The sequence below is a fragment of the Salvelinus namaycush genome, chromosome 5 (genome assembly GCF_016432855.1).
Source record: "Salvelinus namaycush isolate Seneca chromosome 5, SaNama_1.0, whole genome shotgun sequence".
NCBI classification, from domain to species: Eukaryota; Metazoa; Chordata; class Actinopteri; order Salmoniformes; family Salmonidae; genus Salvelinus; species Salvelinus namaycush.
In genome coordinates, this window is record NC_052311.1 from 45,840,224 (window position 1) to 45,856,038 (window position 15,815).

General features: G+C 44.0%; 1 protein-coding gene across 2 annotated transcripts in view; it reads right to left on the minus strand.

Moving 5' to 3' along the window:
- LOC120048341 (mannosyl-oligosaccharide 1,2-alpha-mannosidase IA) overlaps window positions 1-15,815 on the minus strand; it is a 223,700-nt gene that overhangs the window by 48,155 nt on the left and 159,730 nt on the right. The window lies entirely within an intron of this gene.

Genomic DNA, 15,815 nt, shown 5'->3' on the forward strand with positions numbered 1-15,815 from the left:
CTCTCTCTCTGTCTCTCTGTCTCTCTGTCTCTCTGTCTCTCTGTCTCTCTGTCTCTCTGTCTCTCTGTCTCTCTGTCTCTCTGTCTGTCTGTCTGTCTGTCTGTCTGTCTGTCTGTCTGTCTGTCTGTCTGTCTGTGACCTAACATCTTAATCTCTTCAGTCACAAATAAACCACAATCTCCCCACTATGGAGAAAGCCTTTTCCCTGGAAGACATAGATCACTAGCCAAAGCCACCAGGATCAATACCATACACTGTTTAAAGCTGTGGCCTTTGACCCACAAAGACTGTTATATACTGTGGCCTATAAAAATACACTTTACAATCCTTTTTCTTAATTATGAAAGCTAAGGGGCCATACTTTGAAGGGGGTTTATTGTTGTCGTAAAACTAAACAGTGCTGTACATTTGTTTCTGTTCAGAACACACATGGTAGCCTACAGAATATACAGGGTAGCCTACAGAATACACATGGTAGCCTACAGAATACACATGGTAGCCTACAGAATACACAGGGTAGCCTACAGAATACACATGGTAGCCTACAGAATACACATGGTAGCCTACAGAATACACAGGGTAGCCTACAGAATACACAGGGTAGCCTACAGAATACACAGGGTAGCCTACAGAATACACAGGGTAGCCTACAGAATATACAGGGTAGCCTACAGAATACACAGGGTAGCCTACAGAATACACAGGGTAGCCTACAGAATATACAGGGTAGCCTACAGAATATGCAGGGTAGCCTACAGAATATGCAGGGTAGCCTACAGAATATGCAGGGTAGCCTACAGAATATACATGGTAGCCTACAGAATATACAGGGTAGCCTACAGAATATACAGGGTAGCCTACAGAATACACAGGGTAGCCTACAGAATACACAGGGTAGCCTACAGAATACACAGGGTAGCCTACAGAATACACAGGGTAGCCTACAGAATACACATGGTAGCCTACAGAATATACAGGGTAGCCTACAGAATATACAGGGTAGCCTACAGAATACACAGGGTAGCCTACAGAATACACAGGGTAGCCTACAGAATACACAGGGTAGCCTACAGAATACACAGGGTAGCCTACAGAATATACAGGGTAGCCTACAGAATATGCAGGGTAGCCTACAGAATATGCAGGGTAGCCTACAGAATATGCAGGGTAGCCTACAGAATATGCAGGGTAGCCTACAGAATATACAGGGTAGCCTACAGAATATACAGGGTAGCCTACAGAATACACAGGGTAGCCTACAGAATACACATGGTAGCCTACAGAATACACATGGTAGCCTACAGAATATACAGGGTAGCCTAAAGAATATACAGGGTAGCCTAAAGAATATACAGGGTAGCCTACAGAATGTGCAGGGTAGCCTACAGAATGTGCAGGGTAGCCTACAGAATGTGCAGGGTAGCCTACAGAATGTGCAGGGTAGCCTACAGAATGTGCAGGGTAGCCTACAGAATACGCAGGGTAGCCTACAGAATGCGCAGGGTAGGTTACAGGCTACAGAGGCTATATTTTCCATTGCGTCAGTTTTCTTTTTTTCTACTCCCACTCAAACACATGTTAAAGTTGCACTCAACATGAGAAATAGATTCGCTTTCTTTTCCAGCTCTCCATCATTTGCTGTAAGGTTTAAAACTGACTTCTCTGAACAATTCTTCCTCTGAGGAAAAACCCCCCATTTCTCCTCATTAAGCACTTTAATGTATTTTTAATTGGAGGGAATACATGGGCAGCCTGAAGGAAAGATGCCAGGCTAACTGACAAACAGAGTGGAGGATTTGTAGTCGGCCCAAAAACTACTGCTCCTCTGGAAAAAGGGGACGTGACTGGTCAATCCAGGTGTGGACTCATTACTAGCCAGTAGTTCACTTCAGCTTGATGGCCTGAGTGCTCAGCTCAAAGAGCGACAGAGATAGTAGCCGTGTCCGAATACCCATACTTGCGTCTTAAATAGTAGGCCGTTTTGAGTATGCGGAAAAAATTAAGTATTTTGGATTTCTCATTGGAAAGTGTTTCTTGTTCTCTTGGCCTTCGTCAGAGCTTTTAAACGAAACACTAAAACATATTTTCATTTCTGTATGTGTCTACACCGGGGACTCGAGATGTAGCTACATTTTTTTATGTGATGCTAATCAGGCTTTTGATTTGAACAGGGCATATGGATTGTTTTAGTGGTGTAGGCTAGGCTAACTATTTAATTATTGAGTTATTTGGATCAAGCGTTTGCAGTCATTATGACCTCGTTCCCAATGATCGGTGCTTTAGTTTATTATGTTGCTGTCCAGGGGTTCTGAATTTGCGATGAACTCGACTGTCCACGTTTTTCTGTGTAATAGCTTTTTAATTTGAACATTTTAAAAGTCTTGGTGTGTACTAGGCTATTTGATTGAATTTATAAATGTTACAGCACTTTGGTTTCACTAATAAATATGTTCCAAAGGAAACAAATGTTACTTTATCCATCTTTAGTCCTTTTCTATTTAATAGGACAGATGCTATATGGCTACAGTATAGGTTGAGTGTGAGAGTCTGCCTATAACCAGCCTGAGTAGGCGTATAACTCCATTCCAATTCTATTCAGAGTAAAGAGAAATTCATCAAATTGTACATGAGCTATTATCAGGCTGGTTAATACAATGCATTTCTGTTGAATAAGGAAAAATCCACCTGCACTCGGCCCCACCCCACCTACTCAGCCAGTCAGGAGCCGCTACTGTGTTGCGGCCGTGGCATACTGCATACTTACTAAATAGTATGCGGAGATGAGAACATAGTATGTGGTTTAAGTATGTATTCAGACACGGCCATTGTGTGTGTGTGTGTGTGTGTGTGTGTGTGTGTGTGTGTGTGTGTGTGTGTGTGTGTGTGTGTGTGTGTGTGTGTGTGTGTGCGTGCATGTGCGTGAGGGGACTATTCAACTAATGATGCTTTGAAAATGGAATGCTAGGCTGTTATGTGGGCTAGGCAGAGTCAGAAGAAAAGAGCTAGAGGCCTGGATTCCTCAAAGCTCAGCATCATTAAAGGCAGCCTAATGATCTGAAAGATTCCATTTTGTTTGCTGGTATCAATGTTGTGACTTGTAAAAACAAGGAAACAGGATTCATCAGACTCTCTCCTCAATAGGGGTTGGGGTTCATTTGGGCATGGGTGAAAACCTGGGTTGTATTCAATAGGGCATACCGTAGCAAGAAGCAGCATAACGTTTTGCAACGGAAAACGAAAATTAGTGTTTCTTATGTCAAGTAGTCCCTCCCTGCTCCAGTCCGTTTTCCTCCATTTGGTGCCTAATGACTACAACCCTGCCCCTGCTAAATCTCACTGTCCTTTAACCCTGAGCAGTGCAAAAGCTTTTGAGACCACTAAGAACTGCAAAAATACTAATTGAAAGAGAGGGGGAAAAAGGGTTGTCCAAAATAAAGGGAGTGGAGGCAAATACATGATAGGGGCTGTGAAATATCAAAGGGGAAAAGAGGAAGAGAAAAGGCCCAAAGTCCTTCTTTGTATGAATTCTCTTTCTTCTCACATCAAATTGTCCAATTAAATTCTTAGCATCAATGGCAGCTCAACCTCTTTTATGCTCTTCCCCAATAGTGTGTCAGTATTGATGATTGACAGAATTATTCTGGGATGTAGAAGTGGAACGGAAAGAGGTTTATAGATCAAGCTGAGCTATTAGTCTACACAAGATTTAGCATACATAAAATGCATGCTGTAATAATGCATGGGAACATAAAATACATAATACATTTAGTAGTTATACTACAATACAGTAAGCTTCTTGGTCCAATGCTTTCTTACTATATAATGATGTAGCTCGTAAGAAGTCCCACGAATGGGATTACATGTTTGTACATATACAAACAGTAGAAGGAAGGTTTGAAGCAGTAGAATCGAGAGCTTTCTTCTACTGCTAAGCCCACAGCCCAGATACAGAGCACAGCAGGTTACTGTGTGATTATGATGATCCACTTTGATCTGCAGGAAATGAAATGTCTTTTTAGACTTTTAAGCTGCTGAGCGAAAAAAGACACACATGCACAGATTTTGTACACGTACACACACAAACACAGGCACAAACGCACACACACACACACACACACAGGCACACACACGCCATCCTCCACTGTAAGAGTCTTTGTAATCCGAGAATTGTGAATTAGAGGGCTTTGTCTAAATGGATTGGGATTTACAAAGACATATTGCGAGAGGCAGAGCGGCAGGATTCCTTGATTACATGTTGAGACAGGGACAGAGTCAAGGACATTAACACGCCAGCTTCAATTCTGAGGAAAAACATGAACGTCTATAGATACTGTGTCAACGTGCGAATGGAATCAGGTCAGTGCCCATCAAATACATGACAGCCGAGATTAAATGATGATTTATGTCTGACCTCTCAGAAAGCCGCCAATGGAAACACTCCAGCCATCTGACATATAAATTGTAGTCTAGCAGTTGCTATGTTGCCATGGACACTACTGCTACAATCACCCACAAGTCATGGCTGAGGTCTATATCCCTGTACTAGCCATGATTGTACTATACTGTACGACAGAGACATTACCATACAGCCTATGACCCTCCCAACACACTACATTACCCTACCAGTCATGTCACTGCACAATGATGTCTCTTTCAAGCTAACGTACAGTATGAAGCGATTGGTCTGATTGAGGTCAAAACTCTCACTCTATCCTCAGCTCGCATGAGTGTGTATCCTTCGCTCTCCCCCCAGGTCTGAGTAGACAGATCCCTGTATCCACATTCTGATGGATATAAGGAGGACTCCTTGTACCACAGCAGTTGATATTAATTTGATTGCCTCCGCCAACTTTCCCTGAAAGAAAATCACCTGGAGGATATTACACACACACACACACACACACACACACACACACACACACACACACACACACGTTTGAACAGGCATGCCCAGGTCAGCTCCAGGAAGGTGATATATGTTCTATGGAGTGGATGGGTGAGAGACAGCAGAGAGAAGATGAATAGCAGTGAGTGTAAGACAGATACAGTGGAGAGGGTAAACTCTGAGGGGGGGAAATGAGAAAGAGCATTGTTGAGAATGAGAGGGAGAGTGAAACAGCAGTCTGCGAGGGGAGAAACCTAATTCAACACGGGGGAATTCTCAGCTTTGTGGTGATGGTGTGTGTCTTCGGCGTGGTTTGTGTGTTCGGCATGGTGCAGCATGGTGTGTTCAGCGTGGAAGCAAAAGTAAAAAAAATACAAAATAAGGCTTTAGCTACAGACAAATTCCATCCCCTGCACTGACACTTTCTGAAATTGTGGTAATTCATTGACACTCACAGGACTGGAGGCTGGGGGACCTATTCTCCTGTGACACCACTGACGTGGAGCCTCGACTGACACAGGAAGAAACTGACACTAGGTCAGTGAACCAGGAGAGGTGGAGGAGACTCTTAATCAGCACCTGTCTACTTCAGGGGCATATGAATGCTCTTTCCCCTCTGTCCTCTCCCTTTTTATCTCTCTCTGTTTCCCTCTTGCTCTCTCTTTCCATATCTTGCTCTCTTTTCATCTTTCTCTCTATATAATATCTCTCTCTCACACACTCTCTCTCTCCTGAACAAATTAATGTACTTCCCTCCCCACTTCCTCTCATGGCTGCCACTGCCTCTGCTCCTGCTGCCTGCCTGCCTGTCCTCCACTCTGCCCACCTCAATTTTCACACAAGGTTGACTGAATTCACAGCCTACTCCTGCTAGAGCCGTGGTATTCAAAGTCGGGGTTGCGACCCCTAGTGGGTTGCTGGGGAATTGCAGTGGAGTTGCCAACATGTTAGTAACATTTCAACTATCTACTAACCCTAACCCTAGCTTTAACCGTAACCTTAACCCTTATTCTAACCCTAACCTTAACAAGCAGTTGCTTAGCAACATATACACTGCTCAAAAAACTGTCCACTTAGGAAGCAACACTGATTGACAATAAATTTCACATGCTGTTGTGCAAATGGAATAGACAACAGGTGGAAATTATAGGCAATTAGCAAGACACTCCCAATAAAGGAGTGGTTCTGCAGGTGGTGACCACAGACCACTTCTCAGTTCCTATGCTTCCTGGCTGATGTTTTGGTCACTTTTGAATGCTGGCGGTGCTTTCACTCTAGTGGTAGCATGAGACGGAGTCTACAACCCACACAAGTGGCTCAGGTAGTGCAGCTCATCCAGGATGGCACATCAATGCGAGCTGTGGCAAGAAGGTTTGCTGTGTCTGTCAGCGTAGTGTCCAGAGCATGGAGGCGCTACCAGGAGACAGGCCAGTACATCAGGAGACGTGGAGGAGGCCGTAGGAGGGCAACAACCCAGCAGCAGGACCGCTACCTCCGCCTTTGTGCAAGGAGGAGCAGGAGGAGCACTGCCAGAGCCCTGCAAAATGACCTCCAGCAGGCCACAAATGTGCATGTGTCTGCTCAAACGGTCAGAAACAGACTCCATGAGGGTGGTATGAGGGCCCGACTTACAGCCCAACACCGTGCAGGACGTTTGGCATTTGCCAGATAACACCAAGATTGGCAAATTCGCCACTGGCGCCCTGTGCTCTTCACAGATGAAAGCAGGTTCACACTGAGCACATGTGACAGACGTGACAGATTCTGGAGACGCCGTGGAGAACGTTCTGCTGCCTGCAACATCCTCCAGCATGACCGGTTTGGCGGTGGGTCAGTCATGGTGTGGGGTGGCATTTCTTTGGGGGGCCGCACAGCCCTCCATGTGCTCGCCAGAGGTAGCCTGACTGCCATTAGGTACCGAGATGAGATCCTCAGACCCCTTGTGAGACCATATGCTGGTGCGGTTGGCCCTGGGTTCCTCCTAATGCAAGACAATGCTAGACCTCATGTGGCTGGAGTGTGTCAGCAGTTCCTGCAAGAGGAAGGCATTGATGCTATGGACTGGCCCGCCCGTTCCCCAGACCTGAATCCAATTGAGCACATCTGGGACATCATGTCTCGCTCCATCCACCAACGCCACGTTGCACCACAGACTGTCCAGGAGTTGGCGGATGCTTTAGTCCAGGTCTGGGAGGAGATCCCTCAGGAGACCATCCGCCACCTCATCAGGAGCATGCCCAGGCGTTGTAGGGAGGTCATACAGGCACGTGGAGGCCACACACACTACTGAGCCTCATTTTGACTTGTTTTAAGGACATTACATCAAAGTTGGATCAGCCTGTAGTGTGGTTTTCCACTTTAATTTTGAGTGTGACTCCAAATCCAGACCTCCATGGGTTGATAAATTTGATTTCCATTGATAATTTTTGTGTGATTTTGTTGTCAGCACATTCAACTATGTAAAGAAAAAAGTATTTAATAAGAATATTTCATTCATTCAGATCTAGGATGTGTTATTTTAGTGTTCCCTTTATTTTTTTGAGCAGTGTAGTGTGCTGATAGTATGACCATCTGTAGAGCATCTACAGATACAAAAATCTGGACTATCCAAGTAAAGTCTGACCGATTATTTTATGGGACAATATAAAAAGATGATTTGAAAAATAACATTTTATTGAGTAAATGTACTTATTGGCTCTCTTAGAGCGATGAAAATGTCATGAATTGAAGGTTATTTGTTGATGTGAAAATCCAAATGTACAGATGTTAAGGTTGTGTCATTAGATTTGGGGTGGGGTGTGGTGAAAATAAATGGGGTCCCCACCGAAAACGTTTGAATACCACGGTGCGAGTGCATGGGAATAGAGCAATTCAGAATACTATCACACACACACACACAGACAGACAGACATGCGCGCACATGCACAGATGCCCCCCATTTAACAGAGCTTGGGGTTTCAGATGAAATCGCCATGTCCATGAAGAGGAGAGTAGTTGTACAGAGTTATCGGACTTACAGAATCTGCTGGCCAAAATGAATGGAATTTAGATGACTTCACCCTAGTCAAGTGACCTTGCGAAGGTTACATCTTGAACAAGCAGTACAATAAACTTTACAGCTGCATGTCGTGGACGGATGTGTACGGTAAACTCAAAGGGTTCTTCGGGCTGTCGACTATAGGATAAAACGGTTCTACCTCGAACCAAAAGGGAACAAGAAAGGGTTATTCAAAGGGCTCTCCTATGGCGAGAGCCGAAGAATCTTTTAAGGTTGTAGATTGCACCTTTTTTCTAAGAGGGTACATCAGTATACGAACAGAACAACCTGAGTGAAACAGAGCTTGAAGAATACAGCATATAACAGAAAACAACCATTCAGCATTGTGGTTAGAGCACTGTCCAGAGAGAGCCCTTTATGCAAGGTACTTAACCTGGGGGCGGTGGTCTAACTGTAAGCCAAGGACCCCCGTGGGTCTCTATCTGCCCAGCAACAGACACAATCATACCAACAGCATTATTAATGGTTAGGGTGTTACTCTGGCCTAATCTAAACACTTCTCACTTCTCCACCTCAACCCCCAAGGAGTCATCATTGTTCTCCAACATCAATTTACCATCAGGGGCTGCAGAATGTCCTCCAGTGAAACTGGTTCTGCTGTCCCGTAATAAACTCATGCTGCAGAGACAACATTTCGAGAGCTTGTGACTATAAGGTTCCATCTGCAAAAAGCTGTTTCTGAGATAATTGGCTTTAAAGTTCCGAATGGTGTATTCTTTTGGATTTAACAACATGAATTGGTGTATTTAGAGTACTACACTCAACAAAAAAAGAAACATACCTTTTTCAGGACCCTGACTTTTAAAGATAATTCGAAAAATCCAAATAACTTCACAGATCTTCATTGTAAAGGGTTTAAACACTGTTTCCCATGCTTGTTCAATGAACCATAAACAATTAATGAACATGCACCTCTGGAACGGTCGTTAAGACACTAATAGCTTACAGACGGTAGGCAATTAAGGTCACAGATATGAAAACTTAGGACACTTAAGAGGCCTTTCTACTGACTCTGAAAAACACCAAAAGAAAGATGCCCAGGGTCCCTGCTCATCTGCGTGAACGTGCCTTAGGCATGCTGCAAGGAGGCATGAGGACTGCAGATGTGGCCAGGGCAATAAATTGCAATGTCCGTACTGTGAGACGCCTAAGACAGCGTTACAGGGAGACAGGACGGACAGCTGATCGTCCTCGCAGTGGCAGACCACGTGTAACAACATGTGCACTGGATCGGTACATCCGAACATCACACCTGCGGGACAGGTACAGGATGGCAACAACAGCCCGAGTTACACCAGGAACGCACAATCCCTCCATCAGTGCTCAGACTGTCCGCAATAGGCTGAGAGAGGCTGGACTGAGGGCTTGTAGGCCTGTTGTAAGGCAGGTCCTCACCAGACATCACTGGCAACAACGTTGCCTATGGGCACAAACCCACCGTCGCTGGACCAGACAGGACTGACAAAAAGTGCTCTACACTGACGAGTCGGGGTTTTGTCTCACCAGGGGTGATGGTCAGATTCGCGTTTATTGTCGAAGGAATGAGCGTTACACCAAGGCCTGTACTCTGGAGCGGGTTTGGAGGTCGATTTGGAGGTGGAGGGTCCGTCATGATCTGGGGCGGTGTGTCACAGCATCATTGGACTGAGCTTGTTGTCATTGCAGGCAATCTCAACGCTGTGTGTTACAGGGAAGACATCCTCCTCCCTCATGTGGTACCTTTCCTGCAGGCTCATCCTGACATGACCCTCCAGCATGACAATGCCACCAGCCATACTGCTCGTTCTGTGCGTGATTTCCTGCAAGGCAGGAATATCAGTGTTCTGCCATGGCCAGCGAAGAGCCCGGATCTCAATCCCATTGAGCACATCTGGGACCTGTTGGATCGGAGGGTGAGGGCTAGGGCCATTCCCCCCAGAAATGTCCGGGAAATTGCAGGTGCCTTGGTGGAAGAGTGGGGTAACATCTCACAGCAAGAACTGGCAAATCTGGTGCAGTCTATGAGGAGGAGATGCACTGCAGTACTTAATGCAGCTGGTGGCCACACCAGATACTGACTGTTAATTAAATTGCCAAAATGATATAGCCATATTAGCTTACTCCTGTCTATACAGAAATAAATAAAATAATTCAAAATAGGCTACTACACCAGAAAGCATGATTTGGCCACAGAGGATCATTAGCTTCTTTAATAAAAAAATTGCATAGGGCATTACATTTCGGAAGAGTGCGCGGCAAATACCAAATAGATGATTATTGAGTTGTGACTGTCAGTGAAAAGCAGAGAGACCCAGGCAAGCATATCTCCAAAATGTAAAAATACAATTGTGGAAAAACTGTTTGTCTTTTATTTAAAAAAAATCTAAATTTAAATTGAGCCCACAAGTGGAGAAAATGGGCCATATCCCAGATGAGTGTGCACAATTCACTGTCTTTATCATTGGGTCAGTGCCACTTGGTTGTTTTTCTAGGACAATCATTTTCTCCTCCAGATTAGATGGAGGTCATATTGTATTTGTCTCTGCTTTCGTAGGCCTAACATATGGATATTTTTATTGATCTGTTTGTCAGTGTGAGGAGAGTTGGCTACCCTGTCATTTTAGGACACTATTCTACTGTCTCCAGTCATAAAAAGTGTAAGAGAATTGCATAAAATGTGTTTGTAAAAGGCCAACATTTTCCTGGGCAAAGGACAAGAAATGTGGGCGACCTGATATAGCCTAGGCCTACTCTAAGCCACTCCGCGCTGCATTAAATAGTACTTTTTGAGAACAGTAATCGAGTTATATATGCTCTGCATTGAATAGTCTTTTTTTGAGAACAGTGACTCGATCACTGTTCTCAAAAAAGACTATTCGATCACTGTTTTCAAAAAGTACTATTTAATGCAGCGCATAGTGCATAGTGGCTTAGAGTAGCCTAAATCTTGACTATCCGATCTAATAATCACATTAGGAATAGTAGGCTATCTTACATAAGTCTGCAAATGCGAGGATGCATGGAATGCTTTAATATAAAGATGCATTTTTATGGTGAATATTAGCTTCCCCAAACTTGAAACCCACGCGGCGCCTATGTTAGAATAACTGCCCACATTTACTTTTCCTCAGCCAACAAGACAAGTAACGCACAGCAAAATCAATAGCCTATGTCAATCTACTATATCCCCCATTGTAGAAAAGTTTACCTATTCTATTGGTCAGATGGCATTCTGTGCTAGAAAGAATAGCCTATACCAAACAGATTAGTATGCCTAGGCTACATTAAAAAAAACGTTAAAAAGCAATAAGGTTCATGCAACGGATCAGAAAGTTAAGCATAAAATGTTGATAAACAATTATTTCTTCAAATTATAAACGCGCCAATGCCGCTATGCACTAATGTTCCTTCCATTATGCAATTAGCAGGAAAACACCATTGTGAGCGGTTTCATGTGACAGAGATGAAAATATCCGTTATAAATACTGATTTCAATAGTATATGGAATTCTTTCTAAAATAATTGCCTGCACGTTTAGTTGGATTTTAGCTCGGCTACTTTGAAGCAAGGTAAGATATTCCTCATAATAAAAATTTTCAAGTTCCAAACAATTAAGTATCTGTTGTCTCATTGCAAAGTGATCTGTGACGTACTGAAGCCTGCCTAGTTGCCTATGCACTTAAATGGCGAATGGGAAGCCCGCTTTGATTACCAGTTGATAAATAAAAATAGTAGCTCTTTTTAATCGTGGCCATTGTTTCGTTTTCTTTTTTTTACACTCAATTGCCTTTAGAATTGTTGTGCAATGATTGTGTTTATTAAAGCACATGTTTCACTCCAGTAGCAACAAACAGCTGTTTGAGCTGCATCAGCATCTCTTGTGCTACATCGACTGTTATTTCAATCAATGAATATGCTAAAACAGACATTATTTCGCAATGGAATTGGCCAGTGGCAATTTTATTTAGCAGCTTTCCATTTTTTGGGGGGGGCGGGGTTGGCTATTACCAGCCAACGGAAACCCTGGTACACACACACACACACCTGTACGGATCCCTCCTGTTCATTGTCTAAAGTGATTCCTGCTAACTTTAGAATGTTTCCAGAAAAGGTGGCTTCTCAATTTGCCTCTCTTATCATGTGTGGAGGGAAAAGCAGGAGAAGAGGGGTGGCGGTTGGAGACGGATCAAATAAATATCGCTCCAGGAGACCCGTTGTCATGGGCCAGGCAGTGTGGAATGGGATGGCACACCGTAACCCAATAGCACTACACAACCTCAAACGAAGAATGTGAGGGAGAACACACTTCTGTACTTCACTCAACTGTATGATGTCCATATTAGGACATCATATTACAAGACGTAGCATGTAGAGGTAACTGCCAAAATAATGGAAACACTTGAGTTAATGAGGGATACAAAACATATTGAACGCAGCTGTTTCCACACAAGTGTGTTTCCTGAGTTAATAAGTGTCATCATGTATACAAATGCTGGGCAGGTCATTATTTTGGCTACCATGGCTATGGATAACAATGCCCCCATCCACAGGCTCGAGTGGCCACTGAATGGTTTGATGAAATGAAAACAATGTCAACCATTTGCCATGGACGTCTCAGTCACCAGATCTCAACACTTACGAGAGATTCAGGAGCAGCGCCTGAGACGGCGCTTTCCACCACCATCAACAAAACACCAAATTATAGAATTTCTTGTGGAAGAGTGGTGTCACAGCCCTCCAATAGAGTTCCAGACACTTGTAGAATCTATGCCAAGTTGCGTTGAAGCTGTTCTGGCTCATGGTGGCCCAAAACCCTATTAAGACACTATGTTGGTGTTTCCTTTATATTGGCAGCAGTGGAGGTCAGTGACGTTTAAGATGAGAGAGGACCATTTTTTTTTCATGAGCATGGCCTTATTTCTATTACAGCCTATTAGATGACTGTCATTCATATTCCATTCACCCAGTTCAATGTAACTGCGATAGGTTGAGGCTACTACATGATACTCAAAATGTTCCTATGCCCATCATGAGGTTGCAACAACCTAGCCTATGAATGAAAGTTTACAACGTAGATGCACACAGGTCGAGAGAAACATTTGAGGAGGCATGGACAGACAGTGACACATTCAATACCGCCTTGCACACTCTTGCCTGCATCTAGTTGATATAGGGTGTAATCATTAGTCCAACAGTTGCAAACAATAGTTTCTATTGGACAAATGTAGGTATGTTTATATCCATTTTGTTCCGTTTAAGAAACAGAATCGGCGGAATGAATACACCCCTGATCACACGTAAACACAGTTCACTTTCATAAAATCCACTTTGTATTCCTTCTCGCATCTATGCGCTCTCCTCCTCTCATCTTTTCCCTTCGTCGCTGGTGGACGTCAATGCACAACACATCAGCTGTATGTGACCAAGTGAAAAAACCTTTCCAAACCAAATAATATCATAACTGCTACACGCAGCCTACATCGTTGTCACCATATTAGCAAAAGTATTGTCATAGTCAACATAGCTAATAGAACTAACATGTTAGTAAACCTGCTACAATCATGCAGTAACGTTACAGTGTACAGTCAGTAAGCAGTTTAGCACTTACACTGGCGGACCCCGGTGGCAATACATTTGTAAAACCAAAAGCTTATCTTGACTTGGAGGAGTTCCAGTGTTGTGTTGGATAGTCATAGCCAGCTAGCTAACATAGCATCCCTCTGTTTGAGCAGGGTGTTTGAGTAGGCTAAACTAGCGAGCTGCATTTGCTAGCTTAGTAAGGGAAACTGAAAGTGAAAAAAAAAAGGAATAAATGTATTTGTTAAAAACTGTTAAACTATTGTCATTCTCTCTCTTTGAGTCAACTACTCACCACATGTTATGCACTGCAGTGCTAGCTAGCTGTATCTTATGCTTTCAGTACTAGATTCATTCTCTGATCCTTTGATTGGGTGGACAACATGTCAATTTATGGTGCAAGAGCTCTGATAGGGTGGAGGACGTCCTCCGGAAGTTGTCAAAATGACTGTGTAAGTCTTTGGAAGGGGTGAGAACCATGAGCCTCCTAGGTTTTGTATTGAAGTCAATGTACCCAGAGGAGGGCGGAAGCTAGCTGTCCTATACCATGGTGCTACCCTACAGAGGGCTGTTGAGGCTACTGTAGACCTTCATTGCAAAATAGTATGTTTTAATCAATTATTTGGTGTCGTGATTATATTTAGTATTGTTTTATCTAAAAAGGATAACTTTTCAAATGTAAAAAAAATGTAACATCTGAAAATCACTGAGGAGGATGGTCCTCCCCATCCTCCTCTGAGGAGCCTCCACTGATTGGCAGTTACCTTGTACAGTATGTCCTAATATGTACTTACAGCAGCGAGAAATGGCACAGAAAACAAACACAAATGCCAGTGTGATCTCCAATGCAGCTTGAGGAGTGACAGACTATGAGAAGGGATGTAAGGGCTGGATGTAAGGGCTGCCTATAGCAATTTTACTCATCTGATCGCATTTGCATTTCACAAGGTGAATTTAAAGTGCATTTGACAACGTCTAATCAGATTCTATCCTCCTCATCTCCAAACACAAGAGAGAGAAATTAAGGAAGATATGAGGAAAGCTTCCTAGGCAAACAGACAATTTGTTTGCCAACTTTTGATTAATTTGAACATTTACACTGTATGCCCTTTCAAAGAGCAATTTACTACAAGAAGTAAAACCATTAATAATTGCAATGGGTATAACCAATGATGACAGTTGTGTGTGAATTAATTTAACCTTAAGCAACAGGCATCCACACCAAAAATCAAAACTGAGCTTAGTGCTTTGTGGGCTGTATGGTGATATATTTTGACAATATTGATTTTACACACTGTTCTTTTCCACATATATTCATATTTCATGAACATTCCACCAAAGAGAAATGTTGTGCTTTCTCTCCCTGACTCACTCAGCCTCCAAGTCAATGTCCATTAAGCCGACTCAAGTGCTCATATGTCATTGGATTTGTTTTCCATTAATTTGGCATCAGCATGGATTGTCCCCACTTCATCTGAGCAGCCTAGAGCATCATGGCATGTACCATGCTTGGGCAGATGCTATTTTCTATCGCATGCTTTGACCTCCACTCTGTGCAGAGGATCACATGTGGGTGAGTGCAGATATGTGCCTGCGCTGTATGTCTGTGACAGTCATGTGGTCATGCTGGGAAAAGGGCATGTGGGAGTTATGTGAGCTGAGAAATGTTTTACACACTGTGCCTATGTGATGAGATTTCCTGTTTCTCTCTGTGTGTGTGTGTGTGTGTGTGTGTGTGTGTGTGTGTGTGTGTGTGTGTGTGTGTGTGTGTGTGTGTGTGTGTGTGTGTGTGTGTGTGTGTGTGTGTGTAACATCAAGGCGGTGGCCCGTTCCTGTAGGTTCATGCTCTACAACATTCGCAGAGTACGACCCTGCCTCACACAGGAAGCGGCGCAGGTCCTAATCCAGGCACTTGTCATCTCCCGTCTGGATTACTGCAACTCGCTGTTGGCTGGGCTCCCTGCCTGTGCCATTAAACCCCTACAACTCATCCAGAACGCCGCAGCCCGTCTGGTGTTCAACCTTCCCAAGTTCTCTCACGTCACCCCGCTCCTCCGCTCTCTCCACTGGCTTCCAGTTGAAGCTCGCATCCGCTACAAGACCATGGTGCTTGCCTACGGAGCTGTGAGGGGAACGGCACCTCCGTACCTTCAGGCTCTGATCAGGCCCTACACCCAAACAAGGGCACTGCGTTCATCCACCTCTGGCCTGCTCGCCTCCCTACCTCTGAGGAAGTACAGTTCCCGCTCAGCCCAGTAAAAACTGTTCGCTGCTCTGGCACCCCAATGGTGGAACAAACTCCCTCACGACGCCAGG